Raw genomic sequence first — 26,969 nt, 5'->3', positions numbered from 1 at the left:
CTGGGAGCTGATGGCTGTCAAAGTACATTCAGAATGAAATATCTCAGAAGCTGTTTAGTCTACCTAACATTTCTATTATATTTTGCAAATGTTTGAACTAGAACACATAGTTAAGCTTTTTCCTGTCTTGCTCTATGCCAAGTCTTCCATTTTATTCTGATTAGCTTCTACAACATTCTGCTAAATTGTATTGTGCTTTGTACTGTTACAAATAACAGCGTGTAATTTAAAACATGATAAATGCTGCTCTGGCTATGCTGTGCTTGAATTATTACCCCTTAGCGTACTGTTAACTGATAAAAAGTTACTTCACAGCCATTATAGTTTATTTATTTTTGTTTAACTAGAATAGAGCACTGATCCACATGGGCCTGTTTCAAGCTTAGGTAGAAGTATTGTTCAATTAAATTACTTCCCCAGACTCCTGGAATGGGAAACTGAGGCTGTGGGACTCAAACTTTGGATTGCATGAATCAGTTCTTTAGCTACTCATAGCCTTAGTCCTCTGCCCTAGCTGCCAGATGGGTGACGCTTTGAACTTTTGTTACTGTGTTTGTTGCACATTTGGGCGCATATTCAAATTTCTCAGGGTTTATGCCACAATTTCAAAGGCAAAGGAAAGAAGAAACAAAACTATAAACTTGGGCTAGGTGGATTCACTTGCATGTCTGCAATAAAAGAAGAGTAACTGGTTCCAGCTCTGAAGCTGACGTAAGATTAAACTTCTTTAATGTAATGAAAGTCAGCAGGTGGGCATTGCTTTTTTATGATTTTTTTTCCTTCTTTTAGCTTACATGCATTCGTTTATTCCTATTCCCTGTTTTCTCTCTGAGCTGCACCATATGTTTCTAGGTTCATATGTATATACTAGGTTAAAGACAACCAGAGCCTTTATATGCCTTGCCATGCAATCCAACTCAATTATGTCCATATGTATTCATGGACATTTATTAAGAGATGGTATGTTAGGAGGTTTCTAGAGGTTATGTGGGGGACATATGTTAGTTTGGGCATTGCTACCTGCCTCTGTCTATCAGAGACATGGGGGCCAGATCCATGGTGAATTTCTGATTTCCCATCCATTGGTGAAGGATATGCTTAAATAGGGTTAGGGATGGACTCTGTTTCACATAGATGGAGAGCCTATTCCAGGTCATGGGGATCATCTGAGACACAAATCTTTCTCACTAACATGTCTTATTTATTTTACAAGCAAAATTTAAATCCTTAGATCTAGTGAATCATGACGCTCTTCATTTTGTGAATGTGCAAGAGGTCCATTAGAGCTGGATCCGAGGATGCCTTGTATGGCAGGCATAGATTGCTCCTCATTCACACATAAATCCAGATGACGAAGGGAAAGGTGCCATTAACTTTCTTCAAAGGCTATTTTCCATCAAAACATTGCAGGTTCTTCAGGATGGCTTCTGTAGGTAATCTCCTAATCACAACCTCACCAGATCATAAGTAACACCACATACATTCTTGAATCTTATCGATATGTGTCACAGATAGAAATTGAATCACTACACAGATAAGCTCGGTACTTTTCCATTAAAGGAGCAACAGCTGTCTTGGCCTCGTTAACGGTTAGGTCATAATGAAAGCTGTTTTTTCATTGTATTTTTAACTCTCCCTGTTGCTAATGCTTCCGTACCTATAAAACTAGATAACTATGTTCATAACTTAAGAACTGGGCAGGCTACAGTATGCAGAAGTGCTGTGTGTGTAAGGGGCATACCTCTCAAACGTCTCTGAATGTCAGCAATGTCCCTGATTTATGCTCAAAGTTTTAGCTCTGTCCCTCACAAATCCCCCCAAAAATGATGACTTTTGGAGAAAAAGGTATTGATTCACATCATGTTATTCTGTCAATATCTCAATATCTGAAGTTAACAGTAGTGATATTTTAAAACTCTCCCTGATTACTTCCAGATTTGTCTCAGATTCTTGTGAGATTTGCCTGTGAGTGGTTGACAGCTAGGCCATTTTTTTTTCAAAAGAATTCTACTGCTGTACGTCTGGCCTACATGTTAACAGTTGACCTGCATGTATCAATATAAATGGCTGTTATATGTTATATATCAATATAACTGGATGTTATGTGTTAAAGGTTTAGCTCAAAATCACATAGCCATTTAATAGGTTGTCAAGCCTGTAAAAATATGAAGACAGATAATCTGCTCCATCCTTTTTAGGCGTTTAGCCTATTCATTAAACAGTCACTGTCTTAACAGTAGAAGGGCCTATTAACTTTACTAATTATAATATTTTAAGCATGTTGATGTAAAATAACTAATAAGACTCAAATTTAAAAAGACTGTTAATAGAACACGAGTAACACAAAAATGTTAACAAGGCCAAAACAGCTGTTGCCCCATTAACGGAAAAGCACCGATAGCTCATTGTAAAGTCTGGACGAATTTGTCCGTGCATATAATTTATTTGGCAAACGAATACAACTGTATAGATAATTTTCATCCATGACTGAGTCTGACAACCTCTCATATTACCCCCAGGCTAACTCTAATTTTGGGCTGGTGTGCACTGTAGGGGCATCCTGCTGTTATTGCACCAGCTGGGGGAAATTCTTTCTTTATGACTTACCTCTAGTTTCCCATTCCCTTCCCTTCCCTGAGCTTGTCTACTCATGTCCAAGGGCTACTCTTCTCTATGGACTGCACCTCCCCGCATCAGACAGCGCCTTGAAGTACATTTCTGCCAGTGCCTGAGTTGTCCAAGCCACTAATCAAACCTGGGTCATCTTGACCTTAGTTAGGGCATTATCGCTCTACACTACAGTGCTGTTTTTTACCAATAATTATTAAACTTATTTCAGAGTTTGTCATGTTAACTTAATCCAATTGCTGCTAATTATTATGCCCTTATACCATAATTTTGGAGGCCTGCCCTTATACCATAATATTGGAGGCCATGATATGTTTTTTTTTCCTGTTACCAGGGGACTGCTTTAAGTACTAATCTAGTGGCTAATCTAGTGGCAGATGCTGGATGTGTATAACATGTTGCACTGAAGCATAAAACACATCTGGAAACAGATCATATGACATAGAAGCATGGCCAAGCCAAATGAGTCTACATTTGAGATGTTGGCTTCTACTTTCCATTTTTTGCCAGCATTTATGTTGTGGGCCTACATCTGAGATGTTTCCTTTTATTTCTTATACTTTTTTTTGTTATTCATGTCCCCAGCTCATTCATTCTCTGCTTTCCCACTTAATCCTCTGCAGAGTCACTGGGGATTTGAATCCTATTCAAGGACTCAGAGGGTACAAGGCACAGAATCTCATCCTGAATGGGGTGCTAACCAATTGCTGGAAGACAACACATGCACATAAGTACAGATGTGCTGTTATGCAGGAAGCACACTATAGGCAATTTAAGGGATCGCTAATTCAACAATGTCAACAGTGTCTAGCCCATTCCCTCACTAACACAGTAAACTAAAGTTTCTGAAAGAACTCCAGTATTGTCTTTATTTGATTGTATGCCTCTCTAGCTAGCCTGACTCCAACCCTCCAACCCTTATTGCTGGTGTTGTTGTGTCTTTGGCCTCCACCACTTTGAGTTCCAAAGTCCATTCTTCCCATCATTCATTGCTATAGACTGTTGTACAAGCTAATTATTTACTCTTCCCATCCATTGGTTTCCATAGATCCATAATGCTGAGTGCCCACCCAGAAAACCAGTATAGCCCTTATTGTCTCCTGCTCATTTTCCAGGAGCTCAGCAAAGCTTGGAGTTGTAGTGTGTTTTCAAGAAGTGAAGTGTTTTACTTGTATCAGTGCCTTGATTGCTAAATCATTAAATTATTTAGAGTGATCACTACTGTGTCCGGCTGTTATGTGTGCATTTCACTGATTTTTTTTTTTTTGTCAAAAAAAAAAACAAATTGCTCTTCCTTGCACTGTTACAGCTGTAAGACTGTCTTGAAATTGCCTTCAGCAAGGGATTTCCAGTTAGTTGTTTAAGTGTTTTGTGGTAGCATTGTGCTTATGTGTCTCTTCTACTATGGTTTTACATTAGGAGGACTGAGTGTATTCATCTCATGGCAGGAGGTGTTTGCTGGTTTATCTGAGTTGAGAAATACACAAAAGCACTCATAGTGTAGTCATTTTATTGGCCAGGGGGCTCATTAGTTAGTTTTCTGTATTTACTGTGCTGCTATAAATGTTCCACATTTGTGTGGGTTAGCAGTGCCCTGTACAGTAGCAAACACCTAGAAAGGACAGTTCACAAAACAGTACCATGTAAAAAAAGCAATATAGAGTAAACACCTTGGGTGCCAACAAGCTTAGAGCAGCTAGTTGGGACATGTGGCAATACTTACAGATTTAGTTGAATTAAGTATTGTGTAAACATTAAAGTTAGTAGAATTTAGTACCGTTTAGCATAATCTGCTCAGATAAAGCACCCTAAATAAACTTCTAACCCCAACCCCCCCCCCCCTTGTAGCTCACAAATCACAGGACTGGACAGTATATATATATGCAATTTCCTAACGTCTCTGTAGCTAGCGTCATGGATACGGACAGCTTGAGACAATGTAGGAGTTTCCTCTTATTTACTGACAACCACTTAATCATTAAAGAAGCAGACACAGTCTGCAAAAGATGTACTTACACAATTACTCTGCCGGCTAAACTCTCGCATTCAAATGCACATCAGTGTGTCAAAACCATGTATACAATACCAACCTCACATTGTACACAACACACACATAGACTAACATATGCTGAGACATTTAAAAGCAATCTTACTAAACAGCAAAGATTGTCTAGCTCACATGTTATCAAAGCTATGGGTCAGCAAGCCCAAAGGCACTCAGAAAAACATGTAACACCACGCATACTGTTACTCTCGGAGGAGCCGCAAACGCTAAGGTCCTAAGGCAAGCAAACACATTTCCCAAGACTCTTGTCATAGGGGGACTCCATTGTAAGATATACTGATGCCCCTCTAACAAGGCTGAACAAGGAGAGGATAACTGTTGGTTGCTTATCTGGAGCCAGGATCAGTCGAATCATGCATGCACTAAAGTCATTATGCCGCAGGAGGTCTACTTCAAAATATCAAAAAAAGACTAACTCAAATCCCAGATCATCGAGACGACAATATCAAAACCACATATTCACAAAACTTTAAACCACTAAAAATGTTCACTGGGAAAGGAGCCACTTGGCCGTCATGGGCAAGTTTGTCCTTTTCCCCACTATAGTGTGATCTTGGAGTTGGTATATTTAGTTAGAGGGTGTGTGGGGGCACATCCCCCCACTTTAGTGGGTTTTATTCACTTTGGTTGTGTATATTTTGTCCTGGTGGCCAAGTGGTTTCTTTTCTAGTGAACATTTTCGATGGTTTAAAGTTTCGCGGATATGTGGTTTTGATATTCGCGTCTTGATGATTTGGGATTCGAGTAAGTGATCTTTCAATATTTTGAAGTAGACCTGCCACAGGTACCAGTATAATTCAGTCTAAGTCCATGTAGATGTAAATGACCTGAGATGTACCTCCCTGGACTATATGAAGAGAGACATTATGGAGCTTTCAGACTGTGTCGCAGACTGGTATTAGCCTTGCATTGAGCAGCATATTACCATCACTAAGGATGATGCCACCATATGAGCAAAAAATGACTGATTTCAACACCTGGCTGTCTTTCTGGTGTCATTCTAAGTGGATCCACTATTTGCCAGCTTTGGAGGACATGGTTAACAGACCATATTGCTTTGCCAAGGATGGGATGCACCTCTCCCCACCAGGCTTTAGAGTACTGACTAAAACATTATCTAGTCCCGTAGTGCCTTTTTTTAGGCAATGTCAAATTGACAATCCTAACAACATAGCAAAATCAGCTCGGCTGAATCTCAAGCTTAATAACAGGAGCCTAACCAAAAAAAAATTCTACACTCCTTCTAAGCCCTCCTCACACTCAAGAATATAGACATCTGTGCAGTTACGAAGACATGGTTAAAAGCAGCAGACAGTACTCTGGCAGTGCGAGGTTTCAGTGCCTTTCACACTTTTAGACCAGTAGCTGCACAGAAAAGGGCTAAACATACCTCTAGGGTGGTCAAACAGGATGATACTCTGGAGTTCCTCCATGTGTAGGTCACCATATACAAAATCCTGTACCATATCCTAGCCAGCTATAGCTCACTCTGCATGTCCCAAGAATCTCACAATACATACTTGGACCTAATGGAGACACTTACCATCCAATCTAACGCCCTACTTATGGGAGACTTTAATTACCCCTCTAAAGACTGGGAATGCTACACACACTCAAATCTATAGACAGAGATTCCAGGACTTCATAAACACCATTGACCAAACAGTAAATATGCCCACTAGAGGCTCCAACATACTGGACCTCATGCTTACAAATATGGGAGAATGCTGCACACCCCCAGTGCCACACCCTCCAACCATAAAGCTGTCTCCTTCCAACTCAACATCAACTCCATAGTTCCATTAAAACCAATAACAGTTAGGAACTGTTCCAAGGCAAAGGCCCAAAAATATGGACAGATTGTAAATACTGCTATTATAAACTTAGAAAGTTGCTATAGAAAAAGGATTAGTGTTAACATACATTTTCTGAACAATTTGAAGTCTGAAACTCAAATGTATGCCATCATTTAGTGACTTCTATCCTCAGATCATTTCAGTGATTTGCCAGAAAAACACAAATTTTATGAGGAACATGCCAAAAACATGAGGCAAAAATCTGGACATTCTGTGAAAATCTGGACAGCTGAGTGGTATGGTCATCATACCATTGTACTCAGCCATCATCAGACCCATCATAGAGTATAATGCCCCCTTCAGTGTATACCTGACCAGATACATGCAGCAACTGGAACATCCACAAAGGTTCCTTACAAAAAGAATGCAAGAAGTAAACACAATGTCCTATTCTGATTACCTCAAAGCCGTCTCTTTATTTGGTATCATACAGACATCTGAGAGGTGATCTTTGCCTGGCATACAGAGCATCCCTGGACTCTGTTTTGATGAACCTTTTGTACATCCACAAAACAAACAGCATCAGAACTAATAGATTAAAAGACTTAACTTTTGCTTGTGCCATAAACAGGACATGTTGGTGAGACAGATATTTTTCTCAGAGAATTTCCATTCTCTGGAACAGGCTCCCCATCCATGTGAAACAGAGTTCTTACCTATCTTTTTTAAACACAACATGGACTAATGGATGGGTAATCATAAATTCACCCCTGCTCTGGCGCCTCTGTCTCTGATGGACAGAGGCAGTCAGTAAATCACCATCTATATAAATCAAATTTGTAGGTGACATATGGATTGCATGGCTAGGGTTATAAAGGGCCTAGTGGTTGTTAGGCTAGTATACACCCATGAACCCAAGAATTATTTTTATTGTTTTCCACATTTTTCACATTTCAACATTCTCATATTTTGACCTTTTAGTTTCCATTAGCAGGATTCATAAACTTTATACAAAGCATTAAACATATTGCATTAATAACATCATATCCAATAGATCATTTTTAAGACAGTCTTCTCCATCATGCCTCCTTCTAACTTTTATTAAACCCTTTCCTAGTCCCCCTATCTGTTGTAACAGTCCTTGCTTTTAAAACTCTTTTTCCAGCTACTGACATGGAATTTATTTTATCTTCCTTTGTTTCCCTTGTTTACATCATCTGCCCTAACTGTTTAATGGGTTTATGATCCTTACCATTTTCTTTACCCTCTTTCACTTCCTCTGTGGCCTGTTTTGCTGTATTTCCCATTTCTTTTTCCAAGTTGTTATATTGTCTATTCATTCACTCTGCAGTTCCTAGTCCCACTTTATTCATCCATGATTTAATTCCTTCTTTTGTGTATTCTATTGTGTTCTCATCTTTTCCTTGTTCTTGCTATTTTCTTACTAGTTTCACCTATCACTAGCTGTAACCCCAGAATTTCTTCTTTAGCTCATTTCTTACTTGTAGTCCAAACAGATAGAACTGTCATGAATTTGGAATTTCACTGTGAAATATCTCAATCCTGTTTCTCATAGCAATTTAATTTCCTCATGTGCTCACCACACATGTAATTGGTTTGTATTTTCCCTGTCACACCAGCCTGGTGTCTTAGCCCATCACTTATTTAGTATCCTTAATGCGTAAATGAGCGTGCCTTCATTGAAGGTTGAACGTCGAGCTGGCACCTCGGCGTTCGTGAAAATCTACTGCTAATCATTAGTGGACCGGAGATCCGCTGTGGCGATCCCTAACCGGGAAAAGCCAAAAGACAACAACAACTGGACTTCTGTACTATCAGTGAACTGATATGACACCTGACATAAACATTGGCAACTGAACCCATCCTACTCAAGAATATCATCACGCCCAACACTTATTCACAGTGATAGTCTTCTTCCCACTCCCTAGACTCTTATCTATGCTTTTGCCAACCTCTCAGTTTCTGTCTAGGCTGTTTTTCTCTCTCAAAGTCTTGTATACTCTCCCAATCCAACCCATATGTATCTTTTTCCATCCTCTCAATATTTTCCGTATTCTCTAAATCCAACCCTTCTGTGTCTTTTTCCATCCTCTTAATATTTTCCTGATTTCCTTTGGCTTCTCCCATTATACATCCCTTTACCTTTCATTTTACATTCTTCCTTTCCAACCCTACGTACAACTTCTCTATGAAGTTTTACAAGGATTCACGTGTAAAAATAACCAGTCTTCTTCTTGTTTTCCATATTTTTGTTAAATTTCTTCAAACGATGCCCATCATCTATGTACCTCTCTTTTCAAGTTCTTCAGTACACTAATGTCTGTCTTCTCCCATTCACACACACCTAGTTTTTCTTTTCTATTTCCTCTGGCTTCCCATCAAAGAATAATATTTTCCATTCATTTAGCTTTTGTAGGTTTTATTCTGCTAAACCTCTTTATTGTCCTGCTGTCCCTTATTCAGTTTCCTGGTAGTGCCTTTCAGTTCTTACACCTTTAATATCTGAGCTACTTTCATTGCTGATCTTTGTGTCTCTTACTGGGGCAACATTTGCTTTCTGTTCTCTTTGCTCAAGTCCTTGAAACAAGACAACAGTATCCAGGTAGGAATTTTGTTAATTATGTGTGTATGCTATCATCATTATTCTGTTTTGCTAGAACACTACGGTACTCCAATGATCTTTTTAGCAGCCTGTTACATGAACATTGACTAACCTGTTTTATATATAGGAGTAGAATTATATCCAGGTCAGCTTCCTGTCAGAACTGTGTGAAACCCAATACTGTGAAACAAGAGACTGAACATAAACTGCAGTTTTAACAAAACCAAATGAATTTCAAAATGTATTGTTAAAAAGTACTTTACAGTGGAGTTTCTCCTTCTGCATCCATCAAGATGCTTCTTCATATCCTGTAATTTATATGTAAAGTAAAGTCAATATTTCTGTGCTTTCAATGAGGGAAATAGTTCCTGAAACCTCATCTCAGTACATATTCCCCCAAATTTGCACTTGCCGTATCTGAAACTATAAAAATAGTAATATACCTCTTTAAAAAAGTTTAAAATTGTGGGGGTTGTGTGTCATCACTGACAATCGTTCAGAGTCTGTAGTGTTTGCCACTGTCAGGCAACATTAGATGTTACAACAGTTTACCTTTACATCACTGAAATGCATTTGTGCGAAAGTCACTTGTGTGAAAGGATATTTTCACAGTTTTGAAATGTCGATTTTCATTTTTCAGTAACTACAATGTCGAACTGCTCTTCTTGTACTATATCTCAGATGGCAAATTCTTTTTACGCTCAACTCCCAGAAATAGCGAGTGTCAAAAAACAATTTTGCCATGTTTGACATTTGGGAGGAAAAGCATTTTACATTTCGACATTTCAGTTTGGTGTAATGATCACTCACACAGCTGCATTTCAGTGATTTGAAGGTAAACAGTTACAACATACTTTTAAAATAAACTTGTTCCTGATACAGTCTGCATGTCTATATCATCGGCATCGGCATAAACCCTGTCTTTCTACATGTAGTCAGGATGTTGAGTTAGTTGTCACCACCTCTCTTGACTGAGTACCATCCCCTATCTTCTTTGACAGGCATGCCTAAGTGTTGCAGCTCTTCTCTCATGAAATCCAACCATATCTTGGCTATGTGTCTTCAATTCCTAATGTTTTCTTCCTCTCCTTAAGCTTCTTCCTTAAGACCAGGGGGAATCCAACTGCCCACTGCACTCACTGTGTACATATGGAGAAGACTAAGGAGTTTTCCAGCAGGAATACTGGACAGGTTTACGATATAATTTTTTTTGCAAATTGCTCTAGTGAGTGGTTGGTTTACCTGGCCACTTGTTCATGTTCTACGTTTTATGTAGGACAAACATCGCGACCTGTCAAATTTTGGATCAGCGAGCACGAGTGATATTAAAAATAAAAAGGCAACTAGTGCATTGTTTAAACATGTACTGAATCACTCTACAGCGAATTTTAGATTTACTGTGATTGATAAAATTATTGGCAAAAAAAGTAACAGAGCTGGTTGGCACAATTTACTTAATATGAAAGAAAAAAAAGTGGATTATTAAATTGGGGGGATTATTCCCCCCTGGGCTTAATGAGCAATTATGACCAATCATGTGGGCTTTCCTATTTACTGATTCCTATATAAATGTATGGCTATATGTGGAAGTTTATATACACTGAGGAAGGCTTGGTATTTGTAGTCGAAACCGGTCTGTTTATGTCACAATAAATTACTTTATTCACACTACTTTGGGCTGGCATTTTTCTTTTTTGACTTGACAGAAGAACTTCAGATTCCACAGATAAATATGTACAGTTGTCCCTTAATTACAGAGGGTGACATGATCACTGTGCTGAAAATGACAAGGGCTGCTGCAGTGGGAAGACCTGATGGACAAACTAATTGCTTTCTAACGAACATATAATTTGCCTTAGTTCCCTGTTTAACACATTTATTTCTTCAATGTTTCAGTAGAGGATATGTTCCAGATATCTGGGAAGAGTCAATTGTTCTTATTCCATTATGGGGCATTAATAATATGGTAATTAACCACAGTTGAGTAAGTGTGATGAATATTATTGGAAAGTGGTTTGAAAAGATAACACTGGCCAAGAAGATACCAACAACATTTAGGCAAGGTTTGGATATAAATCAAAATGTGTTTTTTTTCTGTGAGGTAATCATGCTAATTAGTTACTTATCTGGAAGACAACACACAGATAAATGGCAACAGCAGTATCCTTACTTTCTACCAGGTACTATAGGAGACCCATAGGGCTCCATAGTAGGACACCCTCCTTTTCAACATCTTCACAAGTAATCTCCATATTACCATACACCTTACTAGCATAGCATGATACACAGACGATTCAACATTAATGTGTACAGCCCCAGTACTATGCAAACTCCAGGAAATAACTCAAAGTTCTTTCTCTTCTCTCAAAATCTGGCTAAAAAGTCCAGACTTGCTCCTTAAACCCCCCCACAAAAAAAAAAAAACTTATGATCTTAAAACCCAAACAGTATCAAAACCAAAAACAATTCTTCCTGATTACGTCAATAAATAATACCAAAACTGGAATAGTAACTATTGTAAATTACTGGGTATTATAATATATGAGAATCTCAAATTTGAACAACACATTAGAAACCATTAAGAAAAAGCTCACCCAAAACTAGGATCCTTTATAAGACCAGACAGTACCTGAGTGACACATTCGGAAAAACTCTAATCTCACCCTACATACTTCCAACCCTCCTATATGCCTCATCCATTTTAACAGATGTAAGCACTTAAATCCAAGCTAGCCTCCTATTATAACAAGATTACCAAATTTGCTACCAATGCCCCATATAAAACCCACCACTGACATTCCTTTAAACTGCTTAACTGGCTCAAACTAAACAACAACCTAATAATATACTCGCATCTAGTTACTGCAAACAAATTAGCTTACTATCCTGAAAAATGCTCAGTACTACTACTGTCTTACTTCCCCAGAAGGAATCTCCACTCTGGTGAAAAATTCCTATTAATCACAAGTATAACAACTCAGCATGGGACTCTCTGTATTCTTGTTATTTCTCTAACCTCTGGAATGCCATCTTTCCACATATAAAATGACTAAAAAATTCCTACATTCAAAACACTGCTTAAAAAATGCCTTGCTGATTTATGGTTGTGTTCTTACTCTTCTCCGGACTGAGTCTCTCATCTCAAATTCATATTTCTTAGTACTCACCTTTTATCATCTTGTCTCCTTAGCAGGATTAACATACTATTCTCTACATTTCTCGAACTTATTTTCCTCTCCCATCTTGCATTTCTGTTTTCTGAGACTTAACTCATCACACTGTCCTACTTACATCTAGGACCTGTGTCCTGTCACACAACACCCATATATTACTATAGCCTGCATCTTACTGCACCTTCCATTACTCCTGATACCCATCACTTCATCAATACTAACAAATACATCCTAATTTTACAGGAAATAGTAACTCCTGGTATACAACTCACTGCTAAGGTTGTGTCTTTTAATAAAATACTCCTAGACTATATAATTTCTAGGGAAATAAATACCTCAAAATCTTGTAATGTATATAGTTAATACTATTTTTCTGTTACAAAAAGACTTTAACAGATTTTCATTGTAAACAGTACTTTCTGCAGTTCTGTTTCACAATGACTGTATCTCTGAAACTTTAAATGTATAACATAAATGTAATTATGTATGTAAGTCTGATGGAGATTTTCTCACCAGACCTCCAATGAAAAGAATAACAATAAATGTCTAACCAACTTATTGTTTTTTGTAATGATGTCATTGACTAAATTGAAATAGGCTTATCACTAGATGTTACAAACTTAGTCTTAGTACTGGCTTTTGATACTTTTATTTATTTATTTAACATTTGTTAACCAGGAAAGTCCACCTTGAATCAAAGCCATATTTCAGTGGATGCCTGGGGAGAAACACTTCAGATGCATGTCTTTGTAACTACATGATAGGATTTTGAAAAGGATCTGTATTATAACCTCGAAGTTACACAATCATGAATACCCATTCATCGAAACATAATTGTCGAACGTCCATGTGATGACAGTGCCCTGGCACAGCAATCAAGGAGCCTCAATCCTTACCACTAACACCAGGGAGGTTGTCTCCTAGAAGAGAGGAAAGGATAACTAATACACACAGTAAAGTACAATTTCCCTTAAGTGCACACAGAGATGACAGTCAGTCTGGGGCTGGTCGCTCTCTTGCTCACCAGGTCCCGAATAAGACTCCCCACTGGCACAGCTATAGGGTCCAGATCTCATCCTAGCTGGGTAAGCTAAAACCTCCAGTACTGTCTCTGTCCAACCAGTGCTTTGTGTCCCTGCCAAGTAGCTGACACAACACACACACACACTTTGAGATAAGTATTTATACAACTTCACAGACACTCCTGGGAAAGGCTGACACAGATTCTCCAGCTCTGCCCTTTACCCAGACCATACGGTAGTAATCACTGACACCACCCAGCTAATAATATCAGCTACTAAAAGGCCCTTAAAAGGGTGTCCAATTATCACTGTGCAATATTATTATCCAATGGTAATGTGACTATACAGTCTAAGGCTTATTAGAGTGGCCTATTACAATAAACTCTATAAATATGCAATGTACTCTATCTACACAAACCAGCCACAGGTGAAGGTTTTTAAAAATATTTAATAATAAATAATTAAAACACAAGACAAAACTACTACACCACAGAGATATCTAAGAGTTCAGAGATCACACAGAAACTAAAATAATACAGTAGGACAGGTCTGATTTCAAAGAAAAATACCTAATTAATCTTTACTAGCTTTAACTTTTCCTACAAGAAATCACAGTGCTAGAAACTTACATGTGAGCTTAGGCAGAGTGCTGAGTTAGATATCCAAGATCAAAATGCTCCAAGTCTCTTGTGAGAAATAGTATTTAAACATTACTAACAAACATGTCTCTAAGGCCCTTCCAAATTACATAATTTTTGACACATAGGTTTTCCCAGTATTCATATTGCATCATCTTAACACCTGGCCTGAGTTCTCAGGCCACAAACTGCATTATTTAGCAATCTAACACCTGCACAGAAACTTACAACAATATAAGTAATTTCACATGTATATTCTAACAGAAATCAGAGCAATAAAGCACATTCCACATCTAAAGTCTGGTCATAAACTTTAGATTTAAAACAATAGGCATGGCACCTTCATCCAGATGCACTGGAGCTGAATTCTAACATGAAAGGGTCACAACATGCTTCACTGGGCCAGTACAGTGCAATGTTGTCACATATTTTGCAGTTCCACATTTCACAATATTCTTTTACACTCAAGAAAACATGCCTGTATTTTACATTTATTTACAAATGCCAGAATTATATAGCAAATTCTATTTGACTAGGCTGGCAGTCTTCGTCTATCTCTCCCCTCCCAGGGAACTCAAGCAAGTTTTTCAAGTGCCCCTTGAGAAACAGTGCTTGAGAGTGTCAGGTCTATCTGGGTGTACTTCACCCCATTCCCTGTCTTGAAAGCCCATCTGCATTGGCATTACTACTCCCACTACGGTGCTGCACTGACATATCATATGGTTGCAACCCCAGACTCCATCTTAGCAACTTGGTATTTTGCTGACTGGCTCTGTTTAACCATGTTAGAGGGTTGTGATCTGCTATCATAGTGAATTTTCTTCCATACAGATAAGGCTGACGTTTTTGTAGTGCACACACTATGGCTAGACATTCCTTTTCTACCGCTGCATAGCATTCCTCCCTGGGTTGAAGCCTATGACTGAGATAAACCACTGGGTGCTCTTCTCCCTCTGAAGAAATTTTTCTAAGTACAGCCCCCACCCCATAGCTTGAAGCATCCACCTGCACAACAAAGTCTTTGCTGTAGTCTGGACTGGCTAACACAGGGGATCCTCCCAAAGCTTCCTTAAGCTTCTGAAATACCTGCTCACATGCTGGGGTCCACACTACCTTATCTGGTCTATTCTTCCTTGTCAGGTCTGTGAGGGGAGCAGCTATGGTTCTATAACTGAGAACAAACTTTCTGTAGTACACTGCTGTTCCTAAGAATGCCCTCACCTGTTTTTTGGTAACAGGTGCAGGCCATGCCTGAATAGCTTCTACTTTGGCAGGTTCTGGCCTTATCTTACCACTCCCCACTCTATGTCCTGGGTGGGAGACCTCTACCATACCCACCTGACATTTGCTTGCTTAATGGTCAACCCTGCACTCTGTCATCTGCCCAGCACCTCTCTAACATGCTGAAGGTGCTCCTGCCAGGAATGGCTGTAGATAGCAATATCATCCCTGTAAGCAAGGGCAAACTCTCCTTCTCCTGCTAAGATATGATCTACCAGCCTCTGGAAAGTTACTGGGGCATTCTTCATCCCAAAGGGCATCTTTGTGAACTCAGACAAGCCAAAAGGAGTCACAAAGGCTGACTTCTCTCTAGCAGTGGGAGTCAAGGGCACCTGCCAGTAACCCTTGGTAAGATCAATGGTTGTAAGATACTTAGCCCCACCCAGCTGCTCTAGGGCCACATCTGTCCTAGGCATGGGGTAAGCATCTGACTCTGTGTGACTATGTAATTTCCTGTAATCCACACAGAATATGTTGCTGCTATTCTTCTTTGGCACCAACACCACTGGTGAAGCCCAGGGACTGTTGGACTCTTGAATCACCCCTAGTTCCAACATCTCCTGTACCTCCTCCCTCAGAGTCTGTTTGACTCTCTCAGGCACCCTATAAGGGGCCTGCCTGATAGGCCTTTGGGATACTGTATCCACCTGGTGCTGCACCAGGTGGGTGCTCCCTGGTTTCCTGGTGAACATGGCCCCAAACTCGTGCAACACTGCTTTGATTTCTCAAACCTGGGTAGGAGATAACTGCTGGGACATTGCTACCCCTTCCACCGAGGTGTCAGCCTGAGCCTCACTGAGGAGATCAGTCACAAGATCTCTTTCAAACTCCTCATGCAATCCACTGCAAAAGCTCAGCACAAGGGCCTCCCTATCATGGTCTATCATGGTAAGGTTTCATCATGTTAATATGGTACATTTTGTGCCCTTGCCATCTGCCTAGCACTTCCACCATGTAGTTAACATCACTTACCTTTCTTACCACCTTGTAGGGTCCCTCCCAAGCTGCTTGCAACTTGTGTCTGATAGGAATGAGAACCATCACCTGCTGCCCTACAGCATAGTCTCTAGCTTGAGCATTCCTGTCATACCACACCTTTTTCTGTTTTTGGGCTTCTGCCAGGTTCTCCTGGGCCAGGCCCATGAGTTCCCTGAGCCTTGTCCTGAGGTTCAGGACATATGCCACAACAGACTCCTTGTGAGACTCACACTCACCTTCCCACTCATCTCGAATTAAATCTAGAGGTCCCCTCACCCTATGCCCATACAGCAACTCAAAGGGTGAAAAACCTGTGGATTCCTGGGGAACCTCTCTGTAAGCAAACAAGAGATGGGGCAAATATTTGTCCCACTCCCTCTTAAACTGATTTGCAAAGCCCGTAGCATGGACTTGATTGTAGAGTTTAACCTCTCAACAAGATCATTAGTCTGGGGATGGTAGGGGGTGATCTTCATGTGCTTCATCCCACAGGACTTCCACAGACAAGCCAGCAGGTCTGACATAAAATTGGCACCTCTGTCAGACAGTATTTCCTTTCGGAAACCGACCCTGTTGAAAATCTCTAGCAAAGCATTTGCCACCTTCTCTGCCTCAATGGAGGACAAAGCCACTGCCTCAGGGTATCGTGTAGCATAATCTACCATTACTAGGATATAATTTTTCCCTGTGGAACTTGGGGTACTCAGAGGACCCACAATATCCATAGCTACCCCCTGAAATGGCTCCTCAATCACATGCAAAGTCATCAAAGGAGCTCTCACCTTGTCTCCTGCCTTGCCTACCTTTTGGCACTGCTCACAGGTCCTGCAGTACCCTGTTACATCTCTGGAAATTCCAGGTCAATAGAAGTTTTGCATAATATGCCTCTTTGTATGTTTAATGCCCATATGACCTGCAAAGGGAATATCATGGGCTATGGCTAGAAGCGCCAGATGGTAAGCTCTAGGCACTACCAACTGCTGTACTCTCTCACCTTCTAGCCCTCCCTCAGGGGTCCACTCTCTCTACAGCAACCCTTTGTTCCAGTATACAGATCCCCCCCTTCCTTGAGAATCAGGTGCCTCCCTAGCTACCTGCCTCAGGCCTTGCAATGTAGGGTCTGAGAGCTGAGCCTATCTCAACTCTCTCCTTGTAACCTTTCCCAGCTCCCCTTCTACAGGAAGTCTGGCATCCTCTGACAGCGGTGCCTCACTGTTAGCCTGGGTACTACTACTCACCTCTAACTTTGCAGTCATTCTGTCCAAGGGACCACCAGTACCCACAAGCAGCTGTGGCTCACATTCAGTCTCACTGCTACAGAGTAGCTCACTCCCTGAAGTAACCACCTCAGCAGTCCTGGCTGCAAGTATGCAGTCTGTCTGAGTCTCCCCCAGGCTACCAGACCCACATGCTTGTCTCCTAGCCTCACTGTGTATAACTGCATAAGTACATAGTACTGCCTCATCCAAATCCTTCCCTCTCAAGACATCTGCAGGATGGTAGTTCCATACCCCTGCTGTCTCAAGACAACCCACTTCTGGCATTTTGTCTTTCCCACTTACTGGCTCCCTCACCTTTGGTTCCCCACCTTGCCTCCGTGGACATCTGTATGCCTAATGGCCCCACTGGTTGCATTCAACACATTTAACCCTAGCTCCTGGATGTGTACCTGGACTAGTGGCTTCCCCTGCTACTGGCGGATTCTGTTGGGGCAGTCTGTGCTGCCTGCCATGGGTTCCTTTAGTCCCATGAGCAGTACTGGGGGGCCCTTTCCTGTGCAGGGCTGCCCTGCTTGCTAGCTATAGGTCTCCCTTCTTCCCCAACTCCTCTGAAGTAGCACACTGTCTATCAGCTAACCAGATCCTCATGTCCTCAGGCAAAGTGCTAAGGGCTTGTTCCCTTACCACAAGGTCTGACAGCCCTTCAGAAGTGGATACCTGACAGCCACTCACCCAGCTATGAAAATAAGTGCTCAGTTCAGCAACATATTCACATACATTTTCATCTGCCTTGTGTCTGTGCTCATGAAACTTTTTCCTATACATTTCAGGTGTTAGCTTAAAACATTCCAACAAGTGTCTTTTTACAGCAGTATAATCAAAACAGTCAGTGTCATGAATTTTTGCTAAAGAAGTTACAGCTTTACCATGGAGTAAGGGGGTCAGGAACCATACCCAGAGCCTTTGGTCAACTTCATACTGTTTACATACCCACTCAAACATATGAATGAAGATATCAAAATTATCCCCCTCTTTAAACTGTGGAAGAAATTTACTGATCTTTTGTGCTTCTGGGATCCAGTTATTCCCTTCCCCATTACCTCCATGACTTTGGCAAAGAGTCAGCATTTCCCTCTCATGCCTCTTCTGCCGTTCATTTTCCTCAGCTTGTAGACTCCTCATTTTCACAGCTGCTTCTAGCTCCATATGCCTGGCCTCCAACTCAAGTCTCTTTCACTCCAGCTGGATTTTTAAGTCCACTGCAGAAAGGTTGAGCTGTTCATTCTCCGAGGATATTGTATCTCCACTGTCAGTCTGATTGTCCTCCAGGCTGCTGTTTTCTAATGCAGCTGTTACCAAGGCTGCAATCAGGTCTGCTTTAGTCAGGTTTCCATGCACCAATCCCCTAGCCTGGCACATCTCTGCCAGCTGGCTCCTTGTCAGCTTTCCATACTCTTCTGCTGACATGCTGCCTGCTCACCCTGACTAACACTAAGCTAACAAAAGAAATAAAACAATTGTGATCTGAACTCTGGGTATACACTGCGTGGCTGTTTTAGAGTGCAAAACACTTTTAGAAATCACTGTACATAAGCTGCAGGAATTTGCTCTACCCACATCACTACAAGCGAATTAGTATGTGAAGTAGATCCCACCACTGCCAAACACTTGTGATGACCGTGCCCTGGCCCAGCAATCAAGGAGCCTCAATCCCCATCACTAATACCAGGGAGTTCATCTCCTAGAAGAGAGGAAAGGATAACTAATACACACAGTAAAGTACAATTTCCCTTAAGTGCACACAGAGATCACAGTCAGTCTGGGGCTGGTCGCTCCCTTGTTCACCAGGTCCCCAATAAGACTCCCCACTGGCACAGCTATAGGGTCCAGATCTCAGCCTAGCTGGGCAAGCTAAAACCTCCAGTACCCTCTCTGTCTAACCAGTGCTTTGTGTCCCTGCCAAGTAGCTGACACAACACACACACACTCTTTGAGATAAGTATTTATACAACTTCACAGACACTCCTGGGAAAGGCTGACACAGATTCTCCAGCTGTGCCCCTTTATCCAGACCACAAGGTAGTAATCCCTGCCACCACCCAGCTAATAATATCAGCTACTAAAAGGCCCTTAGAAGGGTGTCCAATTATTATTGTGCAATATTATTATCCAATGGTAATGTGACTATACAGTCTAAGGCTTATTAGAGTGGCCTATTACAATAAACTCTACAAATATGCAATGTACTTTAGAGCTTATCTCTACACAAGCCAGCCACAGGTAAAGGTATTTAAAAATATTTAATAATAAATAATTAAAACACAAGACAAAACTACTACACCACAGAGATATCTAAGAGTACAGAGATCACACAGAAATGTAAAATAATACAGTAGGACATGTCTGATTTCAAAGAAAAATACCTAATTAATCTTTACTAGCTTTAACTATTCCTACAAGAAATCACAGTGCTAGAAACTTACATGTGAACTTAGGCAGAGTGCTGAGTTAGATATCCAAGATCAAAATTCTCCAAGTCTTTTGTGAGAAATAGTATTTAAATATTACTAACAAACATGTCTCTAAGGCCCTCCCAAATTACATCATTTTTGACACTTAGGTTTTCTCAGTATTCATATTGCATCATCTTAACACCTGGTCTGAGTTCTCAGGCCACAAATTGCATTATTTAGAATCTAACACCTGCACAGAAACTTGCAATATAAGTCACTTCACATGTATATTCTAACAGAAACCAGAGCAATAAAGCACATTCTACATCTAAATTCTGGTCATAAACTTTAGCCTTAAAACAATGGGCATAAAACCTTCATCCAGACCCACTGGGGCAGAATTCTAACATGAAAGGGTCACAACATGCTTCACTGGGCCAGTAGAATGCAATGTTGTCACATATTTTGCAGTTCTACATTTCACAATATTATTTTACACTCAAGAAAACATGCCTGCATTTTACATTTATTTACAAATGCCAGAATTATATATCAAATTCTATTTGACTAGGCTGGCAGCCTTTGCCCATCTCTCCCCAATCGTCACAATCCTCTTCACTGAACATCCACATCATCGATTTCTTTCCAAGGGAAAGAAACTGGTAGTCCAACAACTCAAGACACAATATAACAAGCACTATTAATTGGGGAGCTGTGCCTCCTATACCCCCCTAACTAAATATAGTAACTCCGAGATCACACAACAGTGGAGAAAAGGGCAGATTGAAAATAACCAAACAATTTCTTTCCCTTGTAAAGAAATTGATGATGTGGCCATTTACTCAAAAGAACGTTCAACACTTAGGTATTGATTAAAAGGTACTCATGATTTTGTACCTCTGAATATTTAATACAGACATTTTTGACAAGAATGAAACAAGTAGGTCTTAAGAATTATATAATCACATTGGAAAATAATTGATTGGTTAAGAAAAGAAGCAAAGTTAGGCTTGCTGTTGTTTCCTCAAGTAACAGAATAATAAACAGGGTAATATTGCAGTGGTCATTATTATGAGACTTTTTGTTTAACATTTTTATGTTAGCTCTAGTTAGCCAAGAACATATCTGTTGAGCAAATTTGCTGATAATGCTAAAATAGTAATGCCACTAGCATCAGCAAACACAGTAGACTTCAAAATTTTGTGGACTGGTAGAATGGTAAAACAGATTGGTTTCATGTAATCCTAATATGTCTAGTGTGCTACTTTATTGAGTCATGCATAATAATTATCTGTGTGCAACTGATAATAATTTACTATGAATTGCTGACAAAACAAAATATTTGGGCCTAGCTCTGGACAATACTTTCACTGATTTGTTGTGTACTATTATTAGCAGAAGAAAAGTCATGATTCTATGTCATAAGTCTATAATAAGGCCTATAATTGATTATTGTGGTTATGTGTGTATCTTCAACAGGGACTGAAGAAAATTCAGAAAAATATTAATCAGGCAAATGTTTCCTATAAGACAACTTAGCTATAAGGAGAGGTTAGCATTCAAAACTTTACTCAGATGTATATAGGATTTTTGTACCGGGGATCCTACGCTAATGTATAAATGTCTCATAAATGATATATTAGCATCCAGTATAAGGGTATCTTTTGTAATGCGTCAAGCATGTGTTTCAAGGTTTCATGCTGTCCTTAAAACATTTGTTTACATCTCTATGCTGGACGATTATGGAATTTGCATCCCTCATATGCTAGGCTGGTACTGATAGGGAATTTCAAAAAACATTTTGGTGGGAAGAAATGTTGGTATATAGTGAATGTCTGCAAGCTCCTGGTGTCCTCAGCTGAGGTTCTTAGTAGTTTCTGTAATTAATACATTGTAATGCACCTGTAATTAAGTTGCCCAACAATCAACAGATGAAGGTGTGGTTGATCAAAAATTTATGGTGTAAGATTATGAATTTGATCAAGTGGTTCTGTGATCACAAACAGAAGCAGACTGTTTAGGGAAGCAGATCTGTCACTAGAAAAATATATATGTCTGCAAAGTGAATTGTCTAACATTCAGATTGAAAGTATAATAGCAGAGGTAAAAGTCTCTGAAATATATGTTGCAAGAAACAGAATAATATGCTTACTTGGGAGGGGAGAGTGCACAATCAAGAAGGTGGTTGTCCCAGGGTGAGGCTCCTCCATTGCACTTAGGATGGGTTGACCCCTGCTAAATTTAAATTTGCTTAATGCAATGCCAATAAATATAAAAGTGCTAGCAACTGCATAATGATCAAACTGGCATCCAAAAACAAATGGGCAATCAGAAACCACACCAAGTGCAAGCATTATGACATCAGACATGAAAATGCACACGTCAGCATTTTTAATAATATGTCCAGGCTTTGTAGAATTCATTGGCATCATGTAAGAGTTTGTAGAAAGCAAATAGAAATGCTGCAGCAAGGTGTAAAAATAACTGCTGTGAATGCTACTGCTCAAAATGAACCAGAAATGTGTATAGGCACCATAAAACGCATTCATCGAATAATGTAAATATATAAATATTGTTAGTGCTTATGTAAAATGCAGTGATGTTGACATTAATGGAGGTCAATTTGTTAATCATATTAAAGTTAATTGCTGGACAGGAAAAATGATGATTAGAGGTTATTCTTAATGGTTACATTAGATAATGGAACTGAATGCAGTATTTCAATCTCTCCTCAAAACTCTTGAATGTTAACTGCAAATTGTTCAACTCCTGGTTTACTTTTCTCCTCTTCTGGACACACATTTGTACTTAAGGGTCAAGTTTGGCTAGAGCAGTGGGTATACATCTGAAAAACGCAAGGTGATATTTCAATCTGTACTACTACAAACTAATTTAAAGCAACCTAATATTTTGAGATATGTTGCTCGTAAAGAGCTTGGTATGATCAAAAGGGTTTGTGGTACAGAGATGCAGAATAAGAGTTGTATGTCAGTAAACAGTACTAACAGCACTAAGAGAATGACAGCAAAGGCCTGAAAGTGTGGAGATGGCACATTATTAGTATAGTCACATAGGCATGCAAGATGTTCAGAGAAATGCAACATTTTAATGTTTCAGGAGTAATTCAGACTGTTGTGCAGAAAATACTTCTGAGACCAGAATGCATATTCTTATGGCAAAATATATTATTTTGAAAATAGTAGTGTTAATTGGTCAGACAGAAACAAGGAGAACATTTCTGTGAATGTACTTTTAGTCAGAGCTATGTACTCTATGTGCAGTACAGTACAGATGATATTATGCTAAATGACTCAATTTCTCTTAAGTCTTAGGTTGTGAACAAGGTGAATATTATATTAAGATGTCTTTTGATGCAATAGCTGTAATTCATTCATAGAAAAGAGATCCTGTATTGCTTATAGCCAGGACAGAGCAAGAGTTGAAGCACATGGAAGCCAAAGTGAAAGGAGCTAAATCAATCTGAAAGTCGAGAATAATATGGGAGGAATTTGGTCATCAGAACAAGAATATATATTTGATATTAGGTTACTGTGACACTTACATTCATTTATGATGTACTGCAAATGACTATGTTGCTGATAGATGCAGGCTATGGTCAAGTTCTTCAAAAGATTCAAAGCAACACTATGCTCAAATTGAGAAAGATATTTTAACTATAGTGTTTGCCTGTCAGAAAGTTTAAAACTATATTTATGGGAAAAACATAAGTGTAGAATCAGATCATATACCACAACTGTAGGTGTTAAAAAATACTGCATAAGGCACTTGCAACACTCCAGACAGTCTGCTGACTTTAATAATTGGCTTAGTTTCTGGTGTCATATTAAGGGGGTGCAATATTTGTTAGCATGGAAGGAAATGGTCAATAAACCATGCTGCTTTTCCAGGGATGGTTTGCACCTCTCTCCTCTAGGCTTTCGAATATTAGCTAAAACATTGTCTTTCCCATAGTGCCTTTTTTATGCAATGGCAAACAAAGTACTTCCAACATAGCAAATCAAAACCAAGAAAATCTAAAGTTATTACTGCTCAATGCTAGGAGCCTAAACAAAAAAACTCAACTCCATGGAAGCTCTCTTTAGCCTAGAGAATGTTGACATCTGTGCAGTCTCTGAGACATGATTTAAATCCACGGAGAACACACCGACACTGCAAGGTTATAATGCCTTCCACACATTTAGACCACCTACTTCACAGGCAGGGACTAAAGGTGGAGGTGTCTCTATTTACATAAAAAAATAAATATACTTTAAGACTGGTCAGACAGGACAATGCACTTGAGCTGCTCCATGTTCAAATAACTATAGGTAAAATCCAACACCACTCCCTTGCAAGCTATAGGTCCCCCTCTATGACCCAGGAAACCCATACCATATATTTACACTTATTAGAAACACTAACCATCTAACCCAATGTAATATTCATGGGTGACTTTAATTACTCCACTATTAACTGGGAATCCTATATGACATCAAACGTACATGCACAGAGATCCCTGGATTTTGTAAACACAAACTCCCTGGATCATACATGTCAAGCAGAGCACCTCACTGGCCCTCTTCATGAGAAATCCTGATGAGTGGATGGGAAATAGAAAGTTCACCCTGGGGATCACTCCAGTGGCTCTAATTGATAGAGTCACTGGGAACTAACATGAGGTGGCACAATGCCAGGGTACTTCTATGGGCTAGGCTTGTAAAGGCTCAAGGGCCATTAGCTTAGTACACACCTGTTGTGTCTTTTGACTTTTCCCGGTTAGGGGTCGCCACAGTGGAACGCCAGTCCGTTAATGATTGGCAGTAGATTTTTACATGCCGAGTTGCCGGCCCTGATGGACAACCTTCAACGAAGGTATGCCCATTCATGCATGTCTCCACACAGAAGACGCTCTAGCTGAGAATTGAACAGGACAACATCTTACTGTGAGGCGACAATGAGCCCATAACACACCAACCAGGGGTGCAACCATACTGGATCTGATCCTCACTAATATGGGAGACTGCTGCACACCCCCTACTGTAATGCCTTCCCTGCTAAGGTCAGACTACAAAATGGTCTCCTTTGAAGTAAAAATAAAACCTGAAATCCCAGCTCAACCAGGAATATTCAGGAACTATTCAAAGGCTAACCTCCTGCTATTAAGTGAGAACCTGGCAAAATTTCAAGCCCCTATAAACCCTGCGAACACTTCTGCCTATGCAGAACGGTTCACAGAAACCCTGTACAAGCATGTTAATAGCTGCATAGAGGCAACTGTACCCATAAGGAAGAAGTACATAACTAGCTTAAAAAACAAGCCACCCTGGTGGAATCACAAAATCAATTGGCTGTATAACAGGAGGAAGAAAATCATGGCAAAAATTAGGAGGTGTAGCACTAGGAAGGATAAAAGCACTCTCATCAAACTAAACAGACACCTCAGAGGGCAAATAAAGTCTACCAAATACAAATTTGAGGTAAGTTTGGCCTCTCAGGCCAAGGGCAACCAGAAAGCATTCTTTAGCTATGTCTGCATCATCAAAGGCAATACACAATTGTGTGCAGAGTTCATTGTAAATGGAGCCACCTATACTGAGCCAGAAGGTATAGCAAACCTCCTGCCTTATAAATTCAGATCTAGCTTTACTCCTCTCTCCCCCTCAACCTTTCCTCAGGAAATATCATTAAATAGAATTCCCCTACTATCACTACAGAACAGGTCTTTAGTGCTCTCTCTAAGACCAAGAACAGTGCATCAATGGGTCCAGAAAATATCCCAGGATGTCTTCTAAATAGCATGAAACATGACCTATCAGGGCCTCTGGAATTGCTATTTAACTGTAGCCTCCAAACAGGCTTCATGCCTCATGAATGGAGAAAGGCAACAGTCATACCTCTGCACAAAGGTGGGCCATCTACAGACCCTAGAAACTACAGACCCATAAGTTTCACTAGTCTTATATGTAGGGTCTATATTATATGAACGAAAGTTCATATAATCGAACGCTGTAAACAGAAAAAATGCTGCACTTCGAACCCTTTATTGTGGGGGCTGTGCCCCCCACACCCCCTGCTAATTATATATACCAACTCTGAGATTGCACTACAGTGAGGAAAGGGCAAATTTCCCGATCTTCACTGTACTGCGATCTCACAAAAAAAACACATCGATGAATGGCATTTACAGCCATTCCATATTTTGGATTTTTGTTCTTCTAATAGGAACCCTTATATGTAAAGCCATGAAAAGAATTATCATGGAGATGATTAATAGAGATATAGTAAACCTCGAGACACAGGACCCAACCCAGTTTGGTTTTATGAAGGGCAGATCATGCCTACTCAATCTGGTGGACCTCTTTGAGAAGGTCACCAAAGAATTGGATGAAGGCAAAATCATTCACACTGCCTACCTCGACCTGGCCAAGGCATTTGACACAATACCCCACTCAGACATTGTTGACAAACTCAAGAGGTTAAAAATACTAAACCACCAAACCATCATCCAACTAAACTTATTAAAAATAAAAAATACTGGAAAGGCACCAACTTAAAATACAAAAGTCCAATATAAGTTGAGCGCTCAACATAAACTCAAAAGGTTAGGTATAAACCCGTATGTCAGCCGGTGGACAGCCAACTGGCTCACAGACAGGACCCAGGAAATTAGAGTTGTGGAGTCCACCTCTGCAAAGAGGCCAGTCATAAGTGGAGTTCATCTGGGATTAGTTCTTGAACTGCTCCTTTTTGGCATTTACTTCTCAGAAGTCAAAGCCAATGTCGGTGGTCTCTGGCTGACTAAATTTGCAGATGATTGCAAATTAGGAGCTGTCATTCACTCTCGCACTGACACAAATGTTCTCCAGGAGGGGCTGACATAGACAAATAACTGGTGTCAGAGCCATGGACTAAAACTAAATGCCAAGAAATGCATAATATTATCCTTTGGGAAGCCATCCATCCCTGGTAACTATCAGACTGACAACACATCCCTTAGATTTGACCCAGTAGTCAGGAACTTAGGGACACACATAGATAATAATCTAGCATTTGATCATCATGTGTCTACAGTGGTGAGAGAATCATTCTATG

General features: G+C 40.0%; 1 protein-coding gene and 1 non-coding gene across 3 annotated transcripts in view; one reads left to right on the top strand and one right to left on the bottom strand.

Moving 5' to 3' along the window:
• The window catches only part of HSPA12B (heat shock protein family A (Hsp70) member 12B), a 1,104,373-nt gene that overhangs the window by 598,923 nt on the left and 478,481 nt on the right, over nt 1-26,969 (bottom strand). The window lies entirely within an intron of this gene.
• On the top strand, nt 22,022-22,186 carry LOC122796071. Its single transcript, XR_006363914.1, has one exon. It is a non-coding gene; the product is annotated as a U1 spliceosomal RNA (small nuclear RNA).

Source organism: Protopterus annectens, chromosome 2.part2 (genome assembly GCF_019279795.1).
Source record: "Protopterus annectens isolate FY-2018-M chromosome 2.part2, PAN1.0, whole genome shotgun sequence".
In the NCBI taxonomy this organism is placed as follows: Eukaryota; Metazoa; Chordata; order Ceratodontiformes; family Protopteridae; genus Protopterus; species Protopterus annectens.
The sequence above is the reverse complement of the archived record's forward strand: the minus strand, read 5'-3'. Positions and strand labels throughout refer to the sequence as shown.